This window comes from Equus przewalskii, chromosome 30 (genome assembly GCF_037783145.1).
Source record: "Equus przewalskii isolate Varuska chromosome 30, EquPr2, whole genome shotgun sequence".
Lineage (NCBI taxonomy): Eukaryota > Metazoa > Chordata > Mammalia > Perissodactyla > Equidae > Equus > Equus przewalskii.
Genome location: NC_091860.1, coordinates 5,858,974 through 5,869,239, shown reverse-complemented (window position 1 = coordinate 5,869,239; position 10,266 = coordinate 5,858,974).

Here is a 10,266-nt window from a genome sequence, read left to right as displayed (position 1 = left end):
GTTCTCTGACTGGAGCCAAGTCCTGCTCTTGGGGAGAGGTTCCCAGTGGCTCTGAGTCAGGAGCTGTTGTGGGCAATGCCCTCAAAATTCTTGAAAGCTCTGTTGTCTGAGAAAGTCTACAAGGCATGCCTTTAATACTCTTAGAAGCCCTACTAGGCATATCCTTAAATCTTTCTATGGTCTTACTAGAAGTCTTACTTTGGGACCATCACCCTGTGGCCCTGCTGTACAGAGTGCCCTGGATCTGATCTTTGTCCTGAAGCCATTTCTCAGTGTGAGAGACTTTTGCTGGGAGACAACGGAAAAGAGACACAGTTTCATTGTCACACCCAGAAAGTCCTGACCCCCTTCTATTTCCTCTGAGCTCTGCTCTGCACCTTAATAGTGCCTTCCTTAGCCCATCTCTCTCTTCTCATAGTTTATCTCTGGCGGCTGGAAGGAGCCAGTGGTACCTTTCATCTTCTGCCTGGAGTCTCCCCTGCCAGACCCAAAAGTTCATTGGGTACCTTTCTGTTTTCCATGTTACCACAGGCAACAATGCCGCCAAACTCTCTGTCCAGCCTCCAATAACATTTTCCTCACTGTTCTCCAGGCTTTCATCAACAATCTCTTTGAGGTCCTTCCAGTATCATTAACAATCTTCTCAAGGTCTTCCCAGCTTTTGCCCCAGGCTTCATCCCAAAGCCAAGGCCATGTGTTAGGTTTTTGTTATGGCAGCAACTCCCTTCCAGCTACCAAATTTTGTCCTGGTTATCTATTGCTGCATAGCAAATTATCCCAAAACTTGGTGGTTTAAAATAACAATGGTTTTTATTATTTTTCACAATTTTGTGGATCCAAAACTTGGATAGAGCTCACTGGGTGTTATGTTTTTTCCTCTACTGAGTCACTTGTGGACCAGCTCAGCTGGTGGGCGAGCTGGTCCACAAGAGCCAGTATGGCTTTGTCGCATAGCTGGCACTTTGGTGGAGGTGGCAGGTGTAATCCTTACACATGGCCTCTCCAGCACGGCAGTTAGGATGGTTAGGTGTGTCACATGGCAGCTCAAGGCTTCCAGGGAGGATGTTTCCAGGGAGAATGGAAGCTGCCACTCTCTTAAGACTTGGGTTTGGAAACCAACACATTAACATCACTCCTGTCATCTTCCAGTGGACAAAGTAGTCACAGATTCAAGGGGAAGGGACATGGTCCCCACTTCTCAGTGGAGAATTATCAAGGAATGAATGGCCATCTTTGGCCACCTTCACCCGTTCCTCCTTCCTGTCACCTGGACTGACAATGTGAAGGCTGGAGTTGGACTTTGAGCAGTTGCTGGAAATAAAAGGTATGCACTGCAGATGAACAAGCTAGAAGCAGTCCAGATCCCTGATGCCATGGAACACCTTATAACCCAGAAACTGTCTACCTGGAATTTTTAGAATGTGAGAGAAGAGAACTGTTCTCGTCACTGTTATTTTGCGCATTTCTGTCACTTGCGGCCTAATACCTGACAGGAGTCTGGGGTCCAGTGTCTATCCTCTGGTAGTTCTGAGTTTAAGATGGAGGAGACCATTCCGGCCCCAACCATCCCTCCTGCCCCCCATAGCCAGAGTTTCCTGAAGCACCACCTACGCGGCTGGTGTAGCGACCCTACAGTCCCTTCCATTGTGAGAGCCCGGACTCCACTCTGGTCTCATCACTTCCTTCCAAAGGAATGTTCTGTCCCATTAAAGTCGAGCATTCAAGGCCTGCACAGCTTGGCCCTGACCCCCTCTCCAGCCTTATCAGCCCCCTTCCCTCCACATCCCACTGGCCCATGAACCCACTCTTCCCCGTCTCCTATGCTGTCCCGCCCATGGGCCTTCATGCTTGCTGTCCTCCCCCAACATACACACCTTCTTCCAAATTCTACCATGTTTTTAGGACAGACCTCATATCTGCCTTCCTCGGTGAAGGATTTCCAGGATCACAGAAGGCCTGCTCCCTCTCTTGGACTTTTGTAGGAATTGCTGTCCAGACCCTTCACTTGACATCACATTCCACTGTCGATGGAGACTTGGGTTATTGTTATTCCCCTCATGGGCACACATCTCAACTCTCCAGCTAGACTGAGTCACTGAAGGGTGGGGGGTCTGCACCACAGCTCTTGGGGTCTTTGCTCCCAGGAGGCCATGCATCTGGCACCAGCAGAACCCACCACTGGCCAAAATGGAAAGAGGAGGAAGAAAATGCAGGGCACCAAGCCACCTGTTTCTGGACCCTGGCACATGTGGCTCACCATCCCCAGATCTCTTTCCCTCATTCACTAGACACTCGCTGGTGCAAGCCTACCTCGGAGAACTCACTGTCTGCTGTGAACCCAGAGGACAGGGCCCAGGCTGCTGGGCTGACCGTGGCCCAGGGGAACCTCAGCGCCCACTGGACCCACGGACTGACGCCAAGGCATAGGGAAGACGTCCTGGTTGCTTGGATTTTTGTTCCTCCAGCACTTTGCCTGACAACCAAGAACAAGGATCAGCGAGGACGTTAGCACAGAAATGAGAGTGTCGGCTTTGCCTGTGGTCCCCTGAGAGGAAAACCCAAGGTGTCCCCACCCAATGCCCTGCAGTCCCAGCCGCAGAGAACCAGGATGGACTCTGCTGGGACATCAGAGGGCCTGGGAATCGGGAAGGCAGCCGACGACAGCGAGGATTCTCACTGGAAACTTGGGCTAAACTCAGCACTGCTTTTCCTGAGACCTAAGTCTAACCACGAGGAGAACTGGCACCCGGGGAGATTACACTCAATGAGTTGTTTGGCAAGGGCTATTTCTGACATTAAGTATCCATCACTTCTAATTATTTTTAAATGGTATTTATTAGTCCACAAGGCTGAGGAAATGCGTGTGTTGGGAAGCGTTCACTCAGCTGCTTTTAGGACCCGCACTGAGAGGCGTCCGGAGACCTGGCCAAGGCTGGGCTCCGCAGCTCCTGGCCACGAGACCGCCTGGGTCCAGGTGGGCAGCTGCAGCACCCGCCTGCCTTCCAAGAGCAGGAAGTAGGAGCTGGGAGAGGAAGATTCTGGCCTGAGCCCGTCCTTGCCCGGAACCAAACCCAGATCTCTGTTTAGGCCCAGCCTCAGCCCCGGATCTCACTAATAACTCAGCTCCATCTAACCCGATACACCTGAAGATCCTGCGCCCTCAAGGCACGCCTCCCCTTGGCATAGGTGGGCCTGGCCACCCTCCTGTAGAAAAGCAGCCGGGCACCACACACTTGGGAATCTGGGCAAACAGCGGAGCGGCAAGGAGCCAGGCTGGCACCTCTGTCCCCAGACTTACCTGAGTGGTCCAGAGGAGGAACAGTCCTGAGAGGACCACCAACAGCCCCGCCACCCCTGCTGAGGCTTATCCAAGTGGCTCTCTCCCCAGGATGCCCTTCACGAAGCATACCACACTTCCCCTGCACCAGGGCGTCTTCTCGTGGATGAGAAACAGCTTCCCTCTGGCATGTGCCAAAGGCGGGGATGGGATCTTGCTTCCAGTTCTTGTGGCCCCAGCACCCCACACGGTGCCTGGCACGTCGCGGATACTCAACAAATGTTGGCCTAATGATGACAGATGCTCTCAGACCTGCCTCCCATGAGTCTTAGCATCGACCACCATGGTGATGGGGGCCCAAGCCCCACCTCACCCTGAGGCCATCACCAATGAGAAGACGGAAAGCTGTCATCATGCAGGTGTCCATTCTTCTCACCTCTCACTAGCTGCTCTGTAGGCCTCGATTCGCTGGCGCTGCTCGGCTCTCGTTCATTAAAGCTGGCTTGCCAGGGCAGAGGGACAGTGGCCAATATTTGAAGGTTTCGCTCCAGACCAGGCCCTGACTCCCACAGTCACCACAGGGCACTTTGGAAAGCAATTTTCTTTTCAAATAGCAAGAATGAAACTTAATGGAGAAACTTACAGAATCTCACTGGTCAGAGAGTTCTCAGATTCTTTCTTTTCTGGAAGTTGTATGTCAGCATTTCGGCAAATGCTCAGCTGCAGAGCCCTGAGAGGGCTGGTGCCACTGGATGCCCCTCAGAAGACAGGCAGAGAGTTATCACGGAGAAGAGTATTGAGAGCGAGACGCTGCTGTTTGTGGGGCCTCGAGGGAGACAGGATTATGAGTCCCCGGCCACCGTAGGCTGGTGCAGAGCCAGGGGCAAGTCATAGTGTATCAGATCCGGGAGCCTGCATGTCACCCCAGTCTGGACCAGCATAGGCTCAAGGAAGCCTTTTCCAGGTGGCCTGCGGAGGCTGTTCCTGACTCAGATCATGCCTGATGCAAAGTCCTTGAGAGAGCCCACTCTGGACCTGCCCCCAACATTCAGAGCCATCACATGACACTCGGACTCACGCAGCAACTCAGCTTACCCTGGAGGAGACTGGAATAGACTTGAGGAAGACTTTCTGGAATCTTAGCTCTTTTAGAGCCATATGGAGACCCCTAGACTCCTATTTTCTAGGGACAATGTCACTGGATTTTGTCTGGTCTAGAACCTCATGTCCTCCTCCTGTGTCCTTCCTGTATGACAGGGTTGGGAACCTTTTAACTCAGGTCCATAGGGCTAAGGTACTGCCTTCTGTTGACTTTGTTTTTTAATGTCAGATATTGATTGGAGGGTGTCCCTTTAACTGAGGAGGTACTAATCATCCCACAATGATTCACGCTTAAAAGACAAGGCACAACCAAAGAAGGACTAAACGGAAGTGGCAGTTGGCATCAGACATCAAACTGGCCAGGGGTCCAGTTCTGGCTGCTTCCACCAGCCATGGCATCTCTGGCAGTCATGTCACTACTTTGGCACTGGTTTCCATATCTGCAAAATGAGGGCTAGGCTAGCCCATCTCTTAGGTCCCCCCCAGGCTCAAATCCAGGGGCGCCCAGACACACAGCACTGGCTTCAACCCCTCCTGCTGGTGTCATCTCCCTTCAGAGAAACTGGTGAGCTCTGAGGGTCAGTGTGGCAGTTTGTCATCTCTACAGAGGGTGTGTTCTGGCAGAAAGGAGAGCAGGAAGACACTAGCGGGGTGTCCTGGAGGGATGGTATCTATTTGGGAGTTATTTCCTTTAAACTGGCTGTGGCCAGCCCACATTGCCTGCAGCTGAGCACAACCTGGGCAGCTTCAGAAATCAGCACGCACAGAGTTAAATCTCTCAAGACATCTGCTAGGCAGATGCCAAAGGGTGGACCCAGGGCTGGAGAACCACAAATTGGGGTGTTCAGGTTTAGCACAAACTCCAGGCATCCATCTCGAGGAGCAAACTGGCCATTTGGCACAGAGACCCAAGCCCGGGGCCTGCCAACACTCAACACCTAAATCACAGTTGCTCTGAAATTGGGCATTCCATGTGGGGAGGGGAGGCTGCCTCCAGTCCCGCGTCTTATTCCATTTCCTTGCAAATGGCCTGCGTGGCTCTCGTCATCGCCATGTGTAGCTCCGTGCTCACGTTTTCTGTCTCGGAGATAGTGTTTATTGATACTCAACAATGCTCTAGTCGCTATGCAGAACATCTGTGCAGCAGCTGCCACGGCCGATTGAGATTTTTGTAATAGTTGTGGGATGATCTTCTAGCACGGTACATACAGTACTGAGAGGACTGTGTTCTGCTAGTCAAGAGGATTTGGGATAATTGGAAATTTCAGGGTTTTTAAGGTTGTTATTGGGTGTGGTTCTAGGGGGACGTTTTGCTTGTTTTTGGTATATAAGTATCATTTGGAAACATTTGTTTATACATGTCAGCAAGGAGAACTTTATATAGATATACTCTCCCACTGCTTCCACAAAATAACCTAAGAATTATGCTTGAAAAGTGCCCAAGGTCACAGAGCAAATTACTGGAATGTTCTAGAATCATGTCTGCTGGTAACAACTAAATTGCCAACAGTGGAGCCAGTCTCCTGGGCTAGACAACAAAAGCAGGGCTTTTATGCTGAAGGATTTTTTAAAACTACTCAGACAGAGGAGATGTTGGGGAAAGAGTTTCTGATCTGTCCTTCATTAGCATGTTAGCACATCACAGTGGTTGTTATGCTAAAAGCCCTAAAAGGTTTAGATAAGGAATAAACACTTTCAATATGTGTGGTGCCCCGGCTTTTCAGAGCACTTTCTCTATTGAATTTTCCTATTAGACTTGTCTCAGGTGCCCAGGAGAGCAGAGTTGAGGCCCATGAACAGTCAGCACCTAATTCTTTTTGTTCTGAGAAGTGGGCAGAGCCTTGCCCAGAACACTCAGCTATTGAATTCCAGTGCTCTCAGCTCTTCCAGGTCTTGCATTCCTGCCAGCATCCTGTATGTGCCTACTGTGTGCCAAGCAGTGTTCTAGAAACACAGTGGTAAACAGGTCAGAGAAGGCCCCGATTGCAAGAAGTGACACTGAGTATGTACACACATAAGCAACAACAAGAAGAACGCAGCGATGAGGGCTATGCAAGACCGGAATAAGATGCTATGGAGGAGAGTGGTGGGAGGGGCAGGGTGGGGTGCAGCTGCTTTAGAGTGGATGGTCCAGAGAAGGCCTTGCTGATGTTTGAAGTGAGGTCTGAACTGCAGGAGGAATCTAGCACAGGAGGAAGAAGAGGTCAGCGTTCTGGACAATCCTAAAGGCCCTAACAGTGGGAGAAGCTTGGCTTGTCTGAGGATGCGGGGACTGGAGCACAGTGTCTGAAGGTGGTGGAGGGGGTGGGGGTCAGGGGCAGACAAGCGTGACAAGGTAGTCAGGAGCTTGGAGAGGCAGGGCATACTGTTCCAGGTGAAAGGGGACCCACTGGTGACTGCTGCAGCATGGGGGCACACTGCCCCACTCTCCCTTCAGGAGAGAACCTCCTGGGAGGAGAGCAGTCACCTGACAGCTTCCACCCGCAGTGCCCTCAAGATCCACCCAGCATTTGACTGGAGGCCACACTGCCCCATGTCTGATCACTACAGGGGCACAAGAGCTGGGACTCCAACATGGAGCTCCCTGCAGGGCTGGCACAGGCTTTCTAGAGCTGCACCACATCTAAGGCTCTTCCTACCCGGTCTTCCTTCCCCCTCTCCCTTTGCAGGTGTCAGACCTGCATCCTGGTCTGCAGGCTCTCCCTGCCTTCTGCTCCCTCGCCCCCTTATCCTTCACAGGTTTCCCCTAGTAAACCTGTTTCGTTTATAACTCCATCTTGCCTTTTCTTCCCAGAGAACCCGGCCTGACAGAGTGGGTTTTGAGCAGAGGAGCAGCACAGTCTGCTTTGGGGCTGTGGGTGGAGGAGGGCCCGTGGGAGCTGGGATGGAGCAGATCAGTCAGGAGCTGCTGAGGAGCAAATCTGGGGACAGATAAGTCTTGGCCATACTCTATTTGAGGGGCCCATTAGCCACTTGGATGAGGTCCTGCTTATCCTCTGGACCCAGGGGAAATGCTGCCTTTCCATGAAACTATCTAAGATTGCAGTCAGGATTAACAATGGCCGCCATTTGGAGGGCATGTAGCATAGGCGGGGCCTGGTGCTAAGCAGGCCGTAATAGTCATTATATCCAGTCTTCACAACAACACTGCTAGGAAAATGAGGAGAGGCCTCCGCCAGGGTCACTGTGCGGCCTTACACAGCTGGGCTGTGGCCCAGGGGGCACGCCAACTGTCCTGCAACAGAGCCCCTTCCTGGGGATCTCATACACTGCTGCTCTCGGGTTCTAAACTCTGTCCTGTCAGAAATCACATCTGAGCCGTTTCCAGTCTCCAGGATCAAGCCCGGATTTTGTGTACAGAAGTGCCCAGGCAGTGCAGCCACTTCCAGGAGCTTCTTGGGCCCATCTGAACGCTGGTAAGGGGTCCCCTTTTAGTGACAGGCTTGACATGCCCATTCATAAAAAAAGCTGGAGAAGGGAGCAGGTCCGGGCTACCTGGACCTGAAGGTCCAGCTCTCATTCCCTCCAACCTGGGGAGGAAGGAGCCGCCGCGCCCCTCCCCCAGTCCTCTGCTTCCCAGGCACTGGAGAGCCAGGGCTGCCTCCTTCTGCAAAAATAATTTTTCTTCTCTTTTGGGTGCCATGGGGCACCCACTCTGAGCGCCCAGCAGAGACCCACAGCCCCTGAAACCCCGAGGAAGTGCGTAGGCAGGAGCCGGAGCGCTTCGGCGCCATCCTCTCCCTGAAGAAAGCGCGCCTGTTCCAGGCGCACAAAGGATGGGCGCTGGGCCGGGACGGGCTGTGAATGCTAATGGGGACCGCGGGCTCCGAGGCGGGGAGGCGCCAGCCCTGGCTGGGACCCCGATGCGCGGCCGCCGTGTGCCCCTTCTTCCAGGGATGGGCCCTGGACCGGATGCCCCCAGGCTCGGGTCCCAGCGCTCCCCCCAAGGCTGTCGCGGAGTCCCCCTGTGCCCGTCACGTGGGGACCCAGGCGAGCATCTGTTGCAGGCAGCACCACGTCTAAACATCCGTGCAAACTTGGACCAACAGGTCCCGCTGAAATGTGCTAACCATCTGCTTTTCCTTAGCCGTTTTTGAGCAAATTATGTTTATTATGTTAATTTATTTTACTGTCAACAACACTGAATGACACAGTTGCTGCTAAACAGCATCATTATATATCTCATTCTGGCATGTTACCAGAAGGTTGGTTTTTGTGTGTGCGTGTGGGTGGTTTTTTTTTTTTTTTTTTTTGTAAATGCAGTCGATCTACTGAAAATTGAGTCCAGGCTGGTAAAACGGTAAGCGCAGGCGTTGCGCGGAGTGGGGGGCTCGCCCTCAGGGAAGGCTTCCCCTAGGACAGGCAGCAGCTGGGGGTGAGGCCTGGGTGAGACTTCTCAGAAGCCTAAGGGGTTGGGAGAGAGAGAGAGGCTCTCCTGCATCTGATTTCTCCTCTCAAAACTTCTCCCTCCGTCAGAAAGTCCTCCTGTATTCCAGACGGTGAGGCCAAGAGGAGCAGGAAGAGCCGGGAGCAGAGAGGGGGTGTGCCACTCGAGAGTCCTCGTGATTCACCAGGAACCACCCTAAGACCGAATCAGCCAGGCAGGGGTTGGGTCTTACAGCAATTAAGTTTGTGACCATACCCCCAGTCCCCAGAGACCAATAAACTCCATACTTCCAGAGAGAGGAGAAAAAAGAGGAGTGCTGGGTAGAAGAGAGAAAGAGAAAGCAAGAAGGTGCATCTCAAAATGGACCAAAGTAGTGCCTTCCGCGTGGAATGTTCTGCTCTCCACGAGCTCGGCAGCGCAGGGCTGGTCGTGGAGCTGAGGACCCTCAGAGCAGCGCACGCTGACTCAGAGTCAGGTCGTCAGCAACGTGAGGTCCACGCCGGTGCCCGGAGGGAGGGAGAGTGTAGGGCCTCAGATAGCGACCAGAGCTGCCTGCTGCGGAAAGGAACGGGGTTCCTTTCATTCGGCTCAGGGCTCCCCTGAGAGTTGGGTGGCACATCCCAGTGGGGGCCGCCTGTGACAGCCGGGAGGCCAGGCTTCCCGGCATAATGGCAGGGGGCTTGGCCTGCTGACTCCTCGGAAGCTGAGAAAGATTCCCAGGTCGGATTTTCACGGCACACCTGACCTCACCCACCCCCGCCCCCCGTCCCCCACCCCCGGCATCAAGAGATTTGGTAGCCAGGTGGCTTCTGGGTGTCCTTGCAAATATTTGGTTTCAGAGGACAGGTCACGTTACACAGCTGAACATTTGGAGAGTGAAAGGCCTGCGGCAATGAGCCTCTGTCCCCACTGTCCCATAGCCGCCAGCAGACAGCCCATAAAAACGCGGGGCTGGTGTTCCCACAGAGGACTGTTGGTTTTATGGGCTGGGGGAGGGAGGCAGAAGACCATGGTCGTGGGGAGACTGCCAGAGAGTCTCCATTAAGTGGGTCTCAGCTTCCGGGGACACAGCCACCCTGGAGGGACACCTGGGTTCCGGGGGCCCATTGGGGACTCGATGTTCTTTGAGGGCTCCCTCCCACCCCTGTAATGTGTACAGGACTCTGTCCCCACCCTGCTTCCCAGAGCCACCACCTCACCACCTCCTAGTCCACCCCCCGGATGGCCCCCTGCCCTCAAGGGTGGCCACAGTGCTGGCTCTTGCCCCTCCTGGACCTCAGGGTGGGCCTCCTGCCTCTTTGCCTTTTCCCCTCTCTAGGAGCCCACTTACCCTTGGGAAAATGTAATAAACTGGTTCACCGTAAAATAGGTCCTTAAATTATATCTCTTCAAGGCCATTTAACTGGGGGCTCAGCCTTAAATCACAAGAATTGGTCTGTTATTGTGGAATAGTGGATGACATGAAAGGAGAGCTCTTGTCTCCTGTGCTTTCAGCTCATTC